We start from the raw sequence: 18256 nt of genomic DNA, 5'->3' as shown, positions 1-18256 counted from the left end.
AGCAGTCTAGTGACAGAGCTGGGATTAGAATGTGAGCCCCTGATTTTCAACTATGTGCTTTTCCCTTTATAAAATCTATTTTAGAAGGAAGTTTAATGTAGAGCTTTGGCCTGAATTTTGACCTGCAGTCAAGGCCAGGGATTCACATTTGTGACTCCATGGTTCAAGGATGCTCGCTGTCCTCTCAGGCCCTGACAGTTTCCATCCAGCAGGACCCAAGGCAGAGGTCATAGAGATGAGGTGAGGACAGTGAAGTGCCCCTGTGAGTTATAAGTGGTGAAGGGGTGGGAGGGAGGGTGGAAGCCCCGGGCTAGGTTTGAGGTACCACAGTTGGCCCACAGGCCACTAAATCAATCCCTGAGTCCTGCTCTACTTCTACTGCCCAAGTCTGGAACCCTAAAAGCCAGCACTGTTTTCTGAGAGCACTGGATTTGGGGGCATAATAATAAAGAGATCATAATAATAATAGTAATAATAATAATATGATAATTGTGTTATTTGTTAAGGGCTTACTATGTGCCAGGCACTGTACTAAGCTCTGGGCTAGATACAAGGGTTGGACTCAGTCCCTGTCCCACATGAGGCTCACCATCTTAATCCCTATTTTACAGATGAGATAACGAAAGCCCAGAAAAGTGAAGTGACTTATCCGAGGTCACCCAGCAGACAAGTGGCAGAGGTGGGATTAGAACCCACATCCTTCTGACTCCTAGGCCCAGGCTCTTTCCACTAGGTCACGCTGAGATTTGACTGCCAGCCCAGAATGACACTCCGAGCATCGACCTGGAGAGCTTCTCTTGGTCGTATGGCCTGATCCCATTTGTCACATTACTTTCTGGGTGAGGAAAGACCACCAGAGATAGGGAAGGCATTCATGCAGCCCACCTCAGGTATTTACCCGGTTTCCCTAAGCGGGTAGTCGTCAGACTGTTATTGGTATATTTTCAATATTTATTAGGCACACTGTCTGTGTAAAGCACTGTGTGGTACTAAACGCTGAGGAAAGATACAAGGGCATTGATTCAGACCTGGTGCCTGGCTCACAGTGGGCTCAGTCTAAAAGGTGGGTGGGGACAGACACGTGGCCTTCAGCTGAGGGTGTGACTGGCTGAGAAGATTTCAGACCAGCCCTGTGCTGGTCTTGGGATAGCTATGCAAGCCTGGGGAGTGGGTAGCCACCACACCTGGAAAGAGACCGGGGAAGTTGGGAAGGGGTGCTCTGTGGTTTCTGGTTCTGGCTCCAAAGAGGGTACGTGACTCAGGCTAAGGGACCGGTGCCAGCATTTCGTGAGCTGAGGGCTCGAATCCAACATGCCAGACTGTTGTTACAACTCGTCAGACCCTCTCCCGTTTGCTTCATTCCAGCAAGGAGGGAGGTGTGGCTGGACGGGTTGGTAACATGCAGACCCATCTTGCTAAGGGCACCTTTCTCCTCTCCATGGAGTCTTCCATTCTCTTCCTCAGCCCAGGGAGCCAAAAGTTCACATTTCAGAGCTTGAGATCAGATGCCCTATTGGCAGCTCAGGACTGAGGATGACCCAGAGAATCGGGCCTGTTTAATTATTAATGACTGATACAGACCTTTCAACCAAGGAGCCTGAAGGTGCTATTTTTTTATGGTATTTGCTGAACAATTACTATGTGTCAAATTATTTTCTAAGCTCTAGGGTAGGTTCAAGTTAATTAGGTCAGACAGAGTCCCCATCCCACATGGGGCGCACAGTCTAAGTAGGAGGGAGAAAAGCCATTGAAATCTCCATTTTACAGTTGAGGAAACTGAGGCACGGAGAAGTTAAGTGAATTTCCCAAGCAATTGGCAGAACCAAGATGAGCACCCAGATCCTTCTGACTCCCACGCCCACTGAGCCATGCTGCTTCTCCTTCTCCTATTTCTCCTCCTCCTCTTCCTTCTTCCTCTTAATAATAATAATTGCAATTTTTTGAGGATTTACATTATGAAGGCACTCTGCTAAGTGCTGGATAAAGGTGCCGAGATTTACAATTCAAACATAACCTCTGCCGTTAGGGGCTCTCATATGAAGAGGAAGGTGGGAGTAGTGACAGATCCACCAGGAAAGAAATAACATTAAAAAGGCAAAATAATAAAGAAATAATGACAATAAACAAGAGCTGTGGTTCCGTCATGAGGAAGAAGTTTACAAGCTCATCCAATAGAATCACCTCTAAGTCCATAATCACAATCTTCTATTCCACTAGCATGTTGTTTTGGTGTTTTGTTTCATCATTCCTTACGTGTCTGTTGCCTGTCCTCTCTTGCCTTTTTATTTATAACTGAGGGTCAGGGACCATGTCTAATTCCCACATGCATATTCTTTCTCAGTGCTTAGTGCAGCACTTTGCACACACTAAGTACTTAATAAATATTATTACTACTACTATCACTAGCTCAGAATATGACCTCTCCCTGATGATAGTGGGTAGGCGGGGGTGGCAAAGTTCTCCCAGGCTGTCACCAATGTGGTCTTACAAGCACATTTCCATTGTGAGGGGGAATGGGGACAGGTACGATTAGCCCCACTTTTTAGATGAGAAAACTGAGGAACAGCATGGAAAAGAATCCCATGAAGCAGCTGGGAATGGAGCCCAAGGTCTTCTGCCTGAGCTGCAATCACAAGTCTCTGCTGCACGTCCACATCTGGGGCCATCTGGGAGGAAATGAATTGTTTCATGGCCCTTGGCAAGCAGAGTGGAAAGGCTTTTCTCCTCGGGTCTGATCCCTGGCTTAGTGGTAGCTGTTGCTGAAACTCCTCACTTCTCTACTCTTCTCCTGACACTCCTGGCCCAAATTTGTTCGAAAGGGGGTCCAGAGGCTCTGGAGAGTCAATCGTAATCCAGGTGGGTTCTGCCAGGAGTTGATGGGGCTGGCAGGGTTGGAATTAGGGGAGGAAAAGAAGAAGAAGAAAGGTCTCAGAATCGGCAGTGGCTCTGACAACGTGTGGAAGGGAAAGAAATAAGAGGTAGGAGAAAGGGAGGAAGGGGCTAGGGCTACTAAGATCACTAGATCATAGAAGCCGGGCAGAAAGGGACCCAGGGGCCCACTCCACGGGGGTAATGGAGGTGGTGAGCTGGACAACCGGCCTGGGAGACACCTGGGAGTTATTTATTTATTTCTATTAATGTCTGTCTTCCCCTCTAGACTGTAAGCTCAGTGTGGGCACGGAATGTGTCGGTTTATTATTATATTGTACTCTCCCAAGCGCTTAGTACAGTACTTTGCACACAGTAAGGGCTTAATAAATATGATCGAATGAATGAATTGAATGAAAAGGCTGAAAAGACCCAAAATGGTGCTCTCTGGCCTACTAGTTCTTTGAAGCCTACCCCTTCCCAGTCCACATACCCCCCGTAAAATCTCAGCCCTCTTTTTGCCCCTGCTGTCAAAGTGGAAGTTGCTACTTAAAGAAAGGGGGTCGATGAAGCCCCATAGGTAGAAAGAATTCAGGGATCAGTTTCTGGCCATTCGCTGAGTGAGATTGCTGAAGGTGAAAGTTGCCAGGGAAGAAATAACAGCTATCTCCCACTCTGCCCAGGCAGCCCAAACCTGCAGCTCCCATGTTTGCCAAATGCCAGTTTAGAGAGAGACCCCGTGGGCCTGGAAATCTTCTCATGCTCACATGATCTCCCTGCTCGTCCCACTCCCCTCTTTCTGTATGTTAAGGGGCGGGTGGCTGCCAGCCTCACCGTAGCTGCCAACAGTATAGGCAGACGCACACAGCTGAGCTTTCCAAACCCAGCATTCTTCCGACGGTTTTTCTTAACCCTTCACCATTCAGCTCCCCTGAGCTGGTTTGCCTCTTCTCAGTCTCTTATTTTGGCCTGGAGGGAAACAGGGTGAACTCAGAGCGCCAGTGCTTGTGATCAGGCACCCAGCACTAGGGCTGGGATGGGGCTCTAGTTTGACCACATCTAGCACTGAACAGGTTGTGTTTGCCTCTCATCTTTCTTGTAGCCCTGGGAACTTGGAAAACATTTGAGAAATGGGGTGGCCTAGGGAATAGAGTACAATCCTGGGATTCGGAAGGACCTGTGTTCTAATTCCAGCTCTGCCAGTTGCTACTGTGTAACTTTAGGCAAGTCTTGCTCTGTGCTTCCGTTAACTCATCTATAAAATGGGAATCAAGACTATGAGCCCCATGTGGGACAGGGACAGTGTGCAACCTGGCAACCTTGTGTCTGTCCCAGCACTTAGTACAGTGCTTGGCACATAGTAAGCACATATAGACTGTAAACTCATTGGGGGCGGGAAATGTATCTGTTATATTGTACTCCCCCAAGCTCTTAGTACACTGTTCTGCATACAGTAAGCAGCATGAGAAGCAATGTGGCCTACTGGATAGAGCACAGGCCTGGGAATCAGAGGACCTGGGTTCTAACCCTGGCTCTGCCACTTGTCTGCTGTGTGACTGTGGGCAAGTTACTTAACTTCTCTGTGTCTCAGTTGCCTCATCTGTAAAATGGGGATGAAGACTGTGAGCCCCATGTGGGATATGGATGGTGTCCAACCTGATTAACGTGTATCTACCCCAGCACTTAGAGCAGTGCATGTCACACAGTAAGCGCTTAATAAATACTATAAAAAAGTAAGCAGTCAGTAAATACGATTGCCTGGCATCTTTTAAGCATTTAACAAATACCATTTTTAAAAAGGGGGTGAGGGATACCATCATTGTCTTTATAATCATCAATGGTAGTTATTGACTACCAGCACCAGTAGTATTGAGTACCAGCACTGTACTCAACTAAGTACATAATACATAGTACCTCCCCTCTGAAAGCTTGCCCTCTAGCAGAGAGACAGACAGAAAAGAGCAAGAGGAAAATCAAGGCTCTTCTAGGAAGCAGAACAAATGTATCGGGATGAAATAGCTGAATAAATCACTGAACAGAAATATGAGTATACAAATAAGAATATAAAGAGACTCAAAAGTGATGAGGATAGGAATATAATCTGTAAGTGCTAAGGTTGGAATTGGGTTGGCATGTGTGGGGTGTTGGGAATTAATCAGGAAAACCTTCCTGGAGGAGGTGGGCAGCCTGTTCCCTGGGCCTTACTGCATACAAGGTTATTTGCTCTTGAAAAGTTCCAGCCCTCTGGCTGAGCTCTAAGGCTCAGTAGCAGCAGCATCAATGCCCAGGCTGGGCCCATTGCCTGTGTTGCAGACACACAAATAGCTTCTGACTCCAGAGGTGCCAATCTGGTCCCCATCACTGTCACTCTCATCACCCCCAGCCAAGCTCTGACAGGGATAAAATGCAATATTCTCACCCAGCAAGAGTTTCAAGCTTCTGGCTCCCTCTTTCTCCCCTTACTACACTCCAGACTTCACTCTTTACTGGTCCTGATTAAGCCTCCCACCCTTCTCTTGCTCTCTATCATTAAAAAAAAAAATTGAAAAAAAGACTTACATCTCCCGACCTTGGAGAGAGTCCGAATCAGCAAAGGAAGCAATGGCTCCAGGCTCCATTTCAGGGAGGAGCAGTTTAAAGGTCAAGCTGTTGCATCAACCAGTAGTTTCACTCTGTTAACCCTTCCTATTCCCCAACTTGGTACAGGTGACTTCTCCCCGATCCCAGTACCCCTCTTGGTTGGTCTTACCTACTATACCCTGCTGAGCTTCAAGCCCTTCCTCTCAAAGAGCCTTCAGGCTGTTCATCCAGGAAGTAAGAATGATGTGGCATTTCAAGTTAACTTGGTTCAGTCCCTGTGACCCAGTAGCTCTTTGACAAAGAGCCAAAAAAGGACTCCCTTAGAGCTTGTTTCTCTGAAGATAATGTGATAAAGAGGAACCCTTTATTTTCAAGAGGAGGACAGGATATAGCCAGATCTGAGCCGTAACCCTCTGCTATCAGCTGGTAGTTGGGTACAGCTGTGTTTTGCTGAGCAGACCTGTTTCAATAGCTCATATGCTGCTGTTTCTTAGCTTTCCACCAGACTCCTTAGGATAGCCAGAACTCAGCCCAGCAATCTCACTTTTGGAACCACGGAACCAGCTCCTAATCTTGACCCCTCCCTCTGCCCAAACCCAGGACCCAGCCGCTCCCCAGTCGACTCTAGCGTCCAAAAGCAGCCCAGTTAAGGCGGTGGTTGTTGGCTGGGAGCAGTTTATCCAAGGAGGGAAGTGTTAAATGTTGCACAGAGACCCTCTGTTTCCACTAACAATGGGCTGCTTATGAGTTAATTCTGCTTCGTCACCAGTCCACCAGGCACTCGGGCTTGGGCCTGGCTTTCAGGGAAGGAGAAAGGGAGTGAGTCTTCTCAGGTGGCAGGGGGAGGTGTGAGATTGATGCTGGCGTGTGGGTGAAAGATGCTTTGGTCAGTTCCTGATGTTCTCCTTTCTCCTGACTGGGCTGATTGGGCCTTCTGGCTGTGACTAAGAAGACTTTTCCCTGCTAGCCCAAGAGTTGTTGGCAGTCCAGAGCCCTAGGAGGTTTCCCTGACATCCTGGAGCTCTAGGGATGATTGCTCAGAACTCTTGGGAGGACACCACTGTGACAGTGAGGGTGGGAAGGATATTAGGTCAGTGCTCTGCATGTAGTAAGCGCTCAATAAATGCCATTGATTGATAGGAGCCTGGGCATTGGGCAAGTAGATGCTAGATGCCTGGTTTTCCTTTGACTTTCAAAATGTCTTGTGTTTATGTTTTTGTTTCTGCAAGAACCTTTGGTCTGCTAGTTTCTCACTGCTGGGTGTCATGGGGCAGTGGCCAGAGCAGATTGTGATGTCAGCGCTATTACCAATTCAGGCCAAGTCTACAACAGCCAACTGGCTTCTGTTTCCCAAAGTTATTCCTTTGGGTGGTAAGGCTTCATCCTGAGCTCTAATTGCATCTCACAAATATCCTTTCATTTGTCCATTTTACTTAACTGGGATGGAAACTGAACCTAGAGAGGTCAAGAGACTTGCCCAGAGTCACACAGCAAACCAGTGGCAAAATGGAAAAGGGAACCAAGTTTACTAAAACTGCCCCATTTCTTTTCACTGGGTTTTGCCATTGTTCTCATCTTTTCAGATTTGCAATAACCACCAGATGTACATTTCTTGGTGCTGGGGAAGAATTCATCTGCAGGTCGATTCACCTGCAGTTCCCTGGAGTCTACACTGTGGTTTGTTTTTGATACTCTGACATGTTGCATAGCGGGAAATCAGGACAGCACAAGGGTTCATCGTGGTGGTGGAATCGAGAAGGATCTGAGAGGAGATGGGGTGGACGTTAGATTCCTGAGGTTCATAAGGGTTGGGTAGGCAGCTGGGAATGCGTGAGATGGGGGAGAAGAGGCAGAAGGACCAGCAGGAAAATTGCCCCCTCTTCAACCAGGTCTTTTTAGGGTATTTATTTGTTAAGCGTTTACTATGTGCCATACACTGTACTAAATGCTGGGATAGACACAAGATTACAGGTTAGACACAGCCCCTGTCCCACAAAGGGCTCATAGTCCTAATCCCCATTTTACAGATGAGGTAACTGAGGCATAGAGAAGTTAACTAATAATAATAATGTTGGCATTTGTTAAGCGCTTACTATGTGCAAAGCAATGTTCTAAGTGCTGGGGGGATACAAGGTGATCAGGTTGTTCCTCATGGGGCTCACAGGCTTCATCCCCATTTTACAGATGAGGGAACTGAGGTCCAGAGAAGTAAAGTGACTTGCCCAAAGTCACACAGCTGGCAAGCGGCGTAGTCAGGATTAGAACCCATGACCTCTGACTCCCAAGCCCGGGCTCTTTCCACTGAGCCACGCTGCTTCTCAGTTGAAACTTTTCCAATTAATCAATTGGAAATAAATGATATTTATTGAGTATTTACTGGGCATATCTCTACCTAGAGGCCTTCCCAGACTAAACCCCACTTTTCCTCATCTCCCACTCCCTTCTGCATTGCCCTGACTTGCTCCCTTTGCTCCTCCCTCCTCCCAGCCCCCCAGAACTTATGTACATATCTGTAACTTTATTTGTATTGATGTCTGTCTCCTCTCCTCTAGACTGTAAGCTCTTTGTGGGCAGGGAATGCCACTGTTTATTCATTAATTCAATCGTATTTATTGAGCGCTTGCTATGTGCAATGCACTGTACTAAGCACTTGGAAAATACAACTCAGCAATAAAGAGAAAAAACCCTTGCCCACGCCGGGCTTACAGTCTAGAAGGGGGGAGACAGACATCAAAACAAATAAACAGGCATTAATATAAATAAATAGAATTATAGGTATATATATATATCTATAATTCTATATATATATATAATTCTATATATATATACAGCTCTTTTGTATATATATACAAAAGAGCTGTGGTGTGGGGAGGGGGTTAAAGAGCAAAGGGAGCGAGTTGAGGTGACGTGGAAGGGAGGAGGATCTGATGAAAAAGGGGGCTTAGTCTGGGAAGGCCTTTTGGAGGAGGTGAGCCTTCAGTGGGACTTTGAAGGGGGGAAGAGAGCTAGTTTGGAGGATTTGAGAAGGGAGGGCTTCCCAGGCCAGCGGTAAAACATGGGCCGGGGTCAACGGCAGGATAGAGGAGAACGAGGCGCGATGAGAAGATTAGCACCAGAGGAGCGCAGTGTGCGGACTGGAATGTAGAAGGAGAAAAGGGAGGTGAGGTAAGAAGGGGTAAGGGGATGGAGAGTTTTGAAGACAATAGTGTGGAGCTTTTGTTTGATAGAGAGGTTGATAGGCAACCACCAGAGATTTTTGAGGAGGGGAGTGACATGCCCTGAACGTTTCTGTCTATTGTTGTATTGTACTTTCCCGAGAGCGTAGTACAGTGCTCTGAACAGAGTAAGCACTCAATAAATATGATTGAATTGAATTGAATTCAGAGCACTGTACTAAGCACTTGGGAGATTGCAATACAACAGAGTTGGTAAATACATTCCCTGCCTCACCACCCTAATTTTCCCACTTTTATGGTTTCAAGGATCACCATTGTGGGGATGGGTAGAATGGTGATTTGGCAGTAGGCCTTTAGGAGACACAGTACAGAAATTTCTGCCAACTCTGGTTGATGTGGTAACCCACTTAAATCAGATACTATTTGATGAAGCATGCCTATAGGTGGGCCCTGGTTCATATGGGTCATGTTGTATTTGTGGAATGCTTAAGGAAACAGTAAGGAATCACATTTCTCTAGTGCTTATTCTGAGCATCAGGAATGCCTTTAGGCTGCCAGTCTGGCTGCCGCCCTCCTATTTTGATTAGTCAATAAATCAGTTATATTTATTGAGCATTTATTATCTGCAGAGATACTGAGTTCTCTTCCTTACCAGGCAATGGCAGCAAAAGCTGTTATTTGGGGAAATCGTTGGGCCGGGGTTGGCTTAGGAATCAAACTTGTAAGAGCAGCTTATCCTATGTGGTTTGTATCAGACAGAAACTCCGTACCATCAGCTGTAAAGGATTCAATCACCTAGCCCCCTCCTAATTTACCTCTCCTACTCCAACCCAGCCCCACACTTCACTCCTCTAGTGATAAACCTCTCACTGTACCTCAGTCTTATCTATCTCACCACCGACCTCTTGCCCACATCCTGCCTCTGGCCTGGAACACCCTTCCTCTTCATATCTGACAGACAATTACTCCCCCCACCCATTTAAAGCCTTATTGAAGACACATCTCCTTCAAGAGGTCTTCCCTAACTAAGCCCTCTATTCCTTTTCCTTTTCTTCCACTCCTTTCTGCATCACCCTGGCTTACTCCCTGTATTCATTCCCCTGCCCCAGCCCTAAAGAACTTATGTAAGTCTCCAGCCTCTCCTGCTCCCTCTCCCTCAAAGCGGGGACACGAGGCACGAGTTGCCAGCCCTGGGATCATTGGTCAGCCATTTCCAAGGTGCTGGATCTGAGGCAGGGGCCTACTAGCTTTGGCCTGACTCCCCCTGGGCTTCATTTTGCCCCATTTTGGGCCTCGCCCTATCAGGTAGGCCCTTTATGCTGTTCCTGGGGAGGCAAGTCAAAAATCCCAACAGCTGGCCCAGGACAGGACAGGCCGTGGGACAGCACCAAGTCACCAGAGAAGCAGTATGGCCTAGTGGATAGAGCACAGGCCTGGGAGTCAAAAAGACCTGGGTTCTAATCCCGGCTCTGCTCAATGTCTGCTGTGTGACCTTGGGCAAATCACTTTACTTCTCTGGGCCTCAGTTACCTCATCTGTAAAATGGGGACTAAGTCTGATTAACTTGTATCTACCCCACAATTATCATGGGTATTATTATCATGTATATATCTGTAATTTGATTTATTTATATTAATGTCAGTCTCCCCTTCTAGACTGTAAACTCATTGTGGGCAAGGAATATGTCTGTTATATTTTTATATTGTACTCTCCCAAGTGCTTGCACACAGTAAGCTCTAAATAAATATGATTGACTGACTGATTGTAAGCCCCTTGAAGGCAGGGATCATGCATTGTATTATCCTGTCACAGTGAGCGCTCAATAATTACCATAGATGGATTGATTGATTCTGTTTAGGTAGCATCCCTCTCCACAGACCCACTGAGCTCTCAAGGAAAAAGCAGAAGAGCAGGATCTTAGAGGTGGACTTAGTACAATGTTCTGCACACAGTAAGCACTCAATAAATATCATTGAATGATTGGAGCAGACTTCACCCTGCCACTCTTCTCTGAGCCACGAGTCTAAAGACTCCTAATTCCCCATCCAGGGTGCTGCCTGCCTTCCCGTTGGAGCTAGGACAGTTAGGGGGCGGTCCCACCTCTGAGAACCTCAGGAGGCCTCATTCCTTCTTGCAAACATAGGGCATCTGCTGTGCCATGTGAGCAGACCCAGGATTTGAGCAAGAAAGTGGGGACAGGGGTTACCACCACCAGGTTGGGTAGCCTGCTGGTGCAGAGAAGCTAAGTGACTTGACCAAGGTCACACAGTAGGCAAGTGGAGGAGCTGGAGTTCGAATCCAGGACTCCCAGTCCTGTACTCTTTCAACTAGGTCACACTGCTTCTCAGATCTCAGATCTCTTCTCCATGCTAAAGCGGGAAGGTCAGACCTAAACAGGAATAATAAAAACAAAAGATACAGGGATCTTTCCACTTCTCCCTTTACCCATCAAAGAAATCCCAAATCTGATACTTCACTGAAATGCTCTTTCATTTAAAGTTTCTGCCTGACCACATCCCAGTTCTGTTTACCTCGCAACTGTCTTCTCTCCTGACTGAACTGTGAATTATGAGGACAGAAACACACTGTCTGCCTAATGTAACCTGGACTGCCTGGCCTTGATTTGGAGAGCCAGAAGAAATGAGGAGCTAACCGAAGCCGTAGTTGAAGAAAACCAAGAGAAGACAAAAGCCCACTCTCTTCTACACACTCCTCCTTCCTGCCACTGATTCCCCCGCCCCCCCCCCCAATTCCTCTTCCTCCTTTCCTTCCAGAGGAGGCTCAAAGGAAAAGCATTGTCAAAAAGATCAGGGCAGGAAGGAAGTGGTAGTTGCAAGGATATAAAGAAGGGATTTATAAGGTTGCTTTGTCTTACTGATTTTTTTTTCCCTCTACCTGGATCTGTAAAAACTCTGAATCTCAGCTGTCAGTTTGCAAACACTGCGCCGTGCTGTGAAATGCTGGACTGCCCAGATTGAATGCCAAAATGCAGCATCCCCAGAGGCCCACAGAAGGAAAGACAGCTGTCCTAGGACACACATGCCATCTAAAGATCTGCTGACAAATTAAACTAACATAAACCCAAGAAACACAAACCACTGCATGGCTCTTTCAGTACAGAGCAACACCAAAGTTGAAAGAATAAGGTAGAGTTGGAGACAGGGAGGGGGGAGTAGTATGGAGGGAATTCAAGCTATGTGACAGAGTCTGAGCACAAGCTCCCAAAATCTTGGTCCTGACATTCTCATATCCCCGAAGGAGTTCTCTCTGCTCACCGTTCAAGGAACAGAACTGCCCTGCTCATCTTCAGATAGCATTCATTGTCCACCGGGACTGCTGTATTCTGGGCAGGAAGCCATGCACAGCTAAAATGTAGAGAAGCAGCATGGCTTGGGAGTCAGAAGGACGCATGGCCTGGGAGTCAGAAGGATCTGGGTTCTAATTCCAGTTCCACCACTCATCTGTTGTGGGACCGTGGGTGAGTCACGTAAATTTTCCTTGTCTCAATTACATCATCTGTAAAATGGGGATTAAGACTGTGAACCCCATGCGGGACATAGGCTGTGTCCAGCCTGAGTGGCTTGTACCTACCCGGTGCTTAGAACAGTTTTTGACATATAGTAAATAACAAATACCATGAAAAAAAATAAAGCCCTGGTCCACCAGTCAGTGATATTTATTGAGCACTTACACTGAGTGCTGTATTTAACACCTGAGAGATTACTGTTGAGTAGGTAGACATAAACCCTTCCCTCAAGGAGCTTGCAATCTTGCTTTCTAGGAGGTTTCAGGGAAACATGGGCCTGGGGATCAGAAAACCTGCATTCTAATCTTGGTTCTATCACTTGTCTAGTCTACGGTGTGACTTTGGGCAAGCCATTAAACTTCTCTGCCTCAATGTCCTTATCTGTACAGTGGGGATTAATTGTCTACTTACACTATGAGGGACAGGGACTATATCTGACCTGGTTATCTTTTATCTACCCCAGCATATAGTACAGTGAAAGATAATAATAAGTATATAACAAATACCACAATTGTTCTTATCATTCTTAAACAGTGCTATGTGAACAGGGTGTGCTTAATGAATGTTCCTTGGTGATGATGTTTTTGGAGTAAGCAGTCAGTAGCCTCCAGAAAGACTTGAATAAACTAGAGGATGTATGATTGAGAATGCAGTGTTGGAGGTTGTTGTCTAGCCCCTTTCTTCTAGGGAACTCAAGACTCTTTCTGGCCCATCACTCTGAGGGTTTGGGGACAAAGGGAATTGACCCTGTGTGGTGAAGAGTCAAGTAAGACTGGGAAGCAGTTTAGCGCATTGTCCAAGTGCCTGGGAGTCAGAGGAGCCAGATTCTCCTCCGTTTACCTGCTGTGTGACCTTGGGCAAATGACTCAATTTCTCTGTGCCTCAGTTCCCTCACCTGCAAAATGGGGATTCAGTACCTCCTGTTCTTCCTCCTACTTAGACTTTGAGCCCCATGTGGGGGTTGGAGTAGAGGATAGAGCACAGGCCTGGGAGTCAGGAGGTCATGGGCTCTAATCCTGGCCTTGCCACTTGTTGGCGGTGTGACCTTGGGCGAGTCATTTAACTCCTGTGCCTGTTACTTCATCTGTAAAATGGGGATTGAGACTGTGAACTCCACATGGGACAGCAACTGTATCTAATCCAATTTCCTTGTATCCATCCCAGACTTAATACAGTGCCTGGCACATAGCGCTTAACAAATACCACAATTATTACAGTTGTTATTATCTTATAACTACTCCAGTGCTTAGTACATTGCTTAGCACATAACATGGGCAAGAATTGTGTCTGTGTCTGTGCCTCTGTTCTTTCATCTGTAAAATGGGAATCAGGACTGTGAGCCCTATGTGGGGCAGGGACTGTGTCCAACCCGTTTATCTTGTATCTACCCCGGACTTAGTACACTGCCTGGCACCTAGTGAGTGCTTAACAAATACCAGTTATTATTATTATGAAGTAATTGAGACACAGAGAAGTGAAGTGACTTGCCCAAGGTCTCAGAGCAGATCAGTGCTGGAGCCGGGATTAGAACCAGGTCCTTCTGACTTCCAAGCCCGTGCTCTGTCCACTTGGCCACACTGCTTCTCTGACATTCTTAACACAACCCTAACTTTCAACTTTGGAGGCCTGTAACTTAACCTCTGCCCAGCTTTGCTTTGGGGCTGATGGTGATGGCCCTATCTTTAAAGTTCTTGGGATTCCTACAGAGTTGCCTGGAAGGCCTACTTGCAGCAGATTGTGCAATTGTACTAGATGGTTGCTGAGCTGTCAGTCGTTGCTTTTTCCCCCACAAACATTGAGGTCCTCCAGAGATTATCTCCATTTTTCAGATGAAGAAACTGAGGCCCAGGAGGGATCTGGCCCCGACCTTTCTTTTTTTATGTAGTAAGTGCCAGACACTTTACTAAACTCTGGGGTAGGTACAAGGTAGTGAGGTTGGACACAGTCCCTGTCCCACATGGACCTCACAGTCTGAATCCCCATTTTACAGATGAGGCAACTGAGGTACAGAGAGGTGAAGTGACTTGCCCAAGGTCACACAGCAGACCCGGTGGATTAGAACGTAGGTTCTTCTGACTACCAGGCCCGTGCTCTATCCACTGTGCTACGCTGCTTCCCGCCTTCCTAGAAAAGCGAAGCAGAGACAGGATTTGGATTCTGGGACACCATTTTCCATTCCCGTTTGCAAGCCACCTGGTCACACATTGTTTTCCATCCACTCAGCTTTTGACATGGTGATCTTGAAAATGCTCATTAACTTGTCTCCTTCTCACAACTAGGGAAATCGATTCTTCACAGCTCCTTTGAGATGGAGCCAATAGGGTAATGACTCTCTCCCCACCTTCCCCATCTGTGGCTCTCAGTGCTGTGAGATGGTTCTGTTGTTGCCTTTCTCAATTTCTGTATGTTGGGAGCTTTTCTCGCTTCCTTCTACATCTGTTAAACCTCTCCTCTTCCATCACTTCTACCTTCTTCCCAACCCTTTGTTCTCTGCACTATTTTTCCCACACCCAAGGGGAATGTACATAGCAAGCGACTGCTGATACACAGAAATCCAAGATGTATTTCTTGGCTTTCATTCGAAGTTCAAGAATTTTCTCGCCTGATGCAACGTCTGGCAGAGTTCCTCTGGTTTTATCGGACTCCGTGTTCTGCTTTGGGACGTGTTCAAACAATAATAGTTAAAAAACCTCTAACTTCCCGTCTCAGCCACTTGCAGAGAGACTCAAACTGCACCCATCTGAACGGTGAAAGAACTGGTATTTGGTATATAACCAATATAAACCCTGCAAGCAAAAGGCCTGAACCATCCAGATCCCGAGAGATAAGCCAGAGGCCTTATATTTTAGGCAGTGGCTTTGAGGGCTCAAGAGCCTGAAAGCGAGCTTGCAGGTGCCAGTTGCGGACCGCAAGCAGTTTAGATTTAAGAGCCCTTGTCGTTCTGAAGCACAGTGCAATTAAGGCTCTCCTTACCAACAGGAGAATGCCAGTTCACAAAGGGAGGCTTGGACTGGAAAGTTAAGCTGGAAATCGGCCCCCGCCAGCATTTGGAGGAAGAAAGGGGAAAGGACTCAGGTTCCCTGAGAAGAAGCTTGAGGAATTCCTTCTCTCTACATTTCCCCTTTGTTCTCCTCTGTGGACAATGACCTTTCTTCCTGCATTTCTATGGTTCATGCATTAATGTGCTATGTGGTGCTTTCTCTTTCCATTTTGCCTCTTTCTTACTAAAAATATGTAGATTCATCTGTACCCAGCCCTTACCTCTCCTAGGTGGGCCGGTTTCAGAGGAAGGAGGGTATTAGTATCTCTTGCGCCTTTGGGAGATCCACCCAAAGCCAAAGAATCAATCAATCAATAGTATTTATTAAGTACCTACTGTGTGCAGAGCACTGTACTAAGTGCTTGGGAAAGTACAATACAGCAGAGTTGATAGATGCGATACTTTTTTTTAATGGTGTTTGTTTAGCACTTACTATATGCCAGGCACTTTATTAGGATCAATGGTTTTTATTGGGTGCTTACTGTGTTCAGTCCATTGTACTAAGGGCTTGGTAGAGTAGAATACAGCAGAGTTGGCAGACACATTCCCTGCCCACAACGAGCTTTCAGTCTAGGGGACTGTAGATCCAAGCTAATCAGGTTGGACACAGTTCATGTCCCAAATGGGGCTCAAAGTTATAATCCCCATTTTACAGATGGGGTCAATGAGGCATAGACATAGAGAAGTTAACTGACTTGCCCTAGGTCCCACTACAGACAATTGGCAGGATTAGAACCCAGTTCCCCTGACTCCCAGGCCCGTGCCCTTTCCACTAGTCCACGGTGCTTCTGCCTATGGGGTGCTTACAGTCTGCCCACATTGCATAGAGAAGCAGCGTGGCTCAGTGGAAAGAGCACGGGCTTGGGAGTCAGAGGTGGTGGTTTCTAATCCCAGCTCCGCCACTTGTCAACTATGTGACTTTGGGCAAGTTACTTAACTTCTCTGGGCCTCAGTTACCTCATCTGTAAAATGGGGATTAAGACTGTGAGCCCCACATGGGACAACCTGATTACTTGAATGTACCCCAGTGCTTAGAACAGTGCTTGGCACGTAGTAAGTGCTTAACAAATACCATCAGTATTATTATCATTATTATTATTACACCCCTTCTCTGAAGCTGCAAGGGGATCGAGGCCTGACTAGACAGCTCCCACCCTTGCCAATGCAGCTGTTTCTTCAGCATATCCGTCTTACTCTCCCTGAATGCATTTCCACAGGACTAGTCTCCTCTCAGCCACGGCAACCCCAAGCCACTTGGGCTCCCGGCTCACCGAGGGAAAAAACAGCCATGGACTCTCTACCCAGGCATCTATATTCCCAAAGTAAAGAATCCCAGTTCAACAGTACCAGAGGAGTAGAAAGAGTGCAAAGGCCTTTGGGTGGGAGATAATGGAGAAGTGCTTAGGGTGTGGAATTTGCTTTTTTGTAGGAGAGCACGAATAGAACAAATCTGAGGCTGTATCAAATGCAGCTGTTCTTGGGAAGAACCATAAATTGGGAAAAAGGTTCCCAATGAGGCCCAGGGGGTCCCGGTGGGCCAGTTATCTTCGGCATTCGTCTGTTGTTGGGTGACAGTGCCAGCAGAAGGTGTTGGAGGGAAGTGAAATGGGAAAGTGAGAAACAACTTTAAAAGAGGCTGGAGACTCAAATGCAGCGCAGACTGCCTTGAGAGCCACAACTGGCTTTCAGTGGCCCCTTAGGAGAGCTCATAAATGAAAAAGTGACTTTTTAACGGAGGTTCTGGTGGCAGCCTGTTGAGATGTACAACCCAAGCTGGGACGAGAGACCAGAGGAGCGAAGCCGGGATGAAGGCTCAGAACCCTTCCTGTCTTCCTCTGGGACTAAAATCCCTCCCTCTTAATGCTCAATGGTTTGTTTTCCTTCCTTCCTGATCTTGCCTCTCTCCCCTCACTGACCTGAAACTGGAGGCAGCATGGTTTAGTGAAAAGAGCTGGACCTGGGTTCTAACTCCAGTTCTACCACTTGTCTGCTGTGTGACCTTGGGAAAGTCACTTAATTTATCTGTACCTCAGTTACCTCATCTGTTAAACGGGGATGAAGACTGTGAGCCCCCTGTGGGACATGGACTGTGTCCAACCTGATTAGCTTGTATCTACCCCAGTACCTAGTACAGTGCCTGGCACATAGTAAGCAGTAAATAAATACCATTAGAAGAAAAAAAGTTCAGGTCTGGGAGTCAGAAGACCTGGGTTCTAGTCCTAATGCTGCCCCTAGTAGGCAGTGAGATGTGCACAAAACACTTGTAGCTCTGAGTCTCAATTTCTTTAGCTGTAAATTGGAAATATTAATGCCCTCTATTTCACAAGGTTGTTGTGAAAACAAAATGAGAAGTAATCTAGAACACTGCACTAATTCAAATCTGTAATCATCAGATCGGTGAATTTTATGTTTGACTTTTGTCTGTCATCCATTGCCCAAGTTACTTCCCCACACTGGGCAAGGGAATGCCCTTAACTGCTTCTTGAATTCTTCCTCATTTGAACTCCCAGGATAATTTGGCCCTCATCCACCATCTCCTCCCCTCTCACCCACCTATCGGTTGGAAGGTTAATATTCTTTCAATCATTTTTTTTTTAATTATTCATTGGGTGTCTTCTGATCTGTATCATTTCATATACCCAGTCCCTCTGTGGACACATAAAGAGACATAAAACAAAACACTAAAACAACATAGAAGGCCAGGATAAGTACACAAAATGAAATAAAAGCAGTTGGGTTCTCGGGCAAGAGGAGTGGAATTCCGGGCTCCTCATGGCTCAGATGCCTCTCCAGGTCGCACCTGGAGGGTTTCCAGTGCTCTACCAGTCTCGACTACGGGAGGGAGAGTCAAGCAGAGGCATTTCCATACCATTCCTAGCTTGGCCAGTGGCTAGTGAGTGGAAGGCAATCTGTTACAAGTCAAGATTCACCTGTGCTGGGCAGCAGCAGCATGGGAGAGAGTCGAGGGCGGAGACTCAAGTTTACTGCGCGGAAGGAGACAATGGTAAACCACTTCCGTATTTTTACTAAGAAAACTCTATGGCTCCACTACCAGAACGATTGCAG

At 46.7% G+C, this 18256-nt stretch overlaps 1 protein-coding gene and 1 non-coding gene across 2 annotated transcripts in view; both read left to right on the top strand.

Moving 5' to 3' along the window:
- Positions 1 to 18256, top strand: part of CHST3 (carbohydrate sulfotransferase 3) — a 54583-nt gene that overhangs the window by 22446 nt on the left and 13881 nt on the right. The gene's annotated exons all lie outside the window — the stretch shown is intronic.
- Positions 17973 to 18110, top strand: LOC114810910. The gene has a single exon (XR_003758600.1). It is a non-coding gene; the product is annotated as a small nucleolar RNA SNORA7 (small nucleolar RNA).

Source organism: Ornithorhynchus anatinus, chromosome 3 (assembly GCF_004115215.2).
Source record: "Ornithorhynchus anatinus isolate Pmale09 chromosome 3, mOrnAna1.pri.v4, whole genome shotgun sequence".
Classification (NCBI taxonomy): Eukaryota; Metazoa; Chordata; class Mammalia; order Monotremata; family Ornithorhynchidae; genus Ornithorhynchus; species Ornithorhynchus anatinus.
The sequence above is the reverse complement of the archived record's forward strand: the minus strand, read 5'-3'. Positions and strand labels throughout refer to the sequence as shown.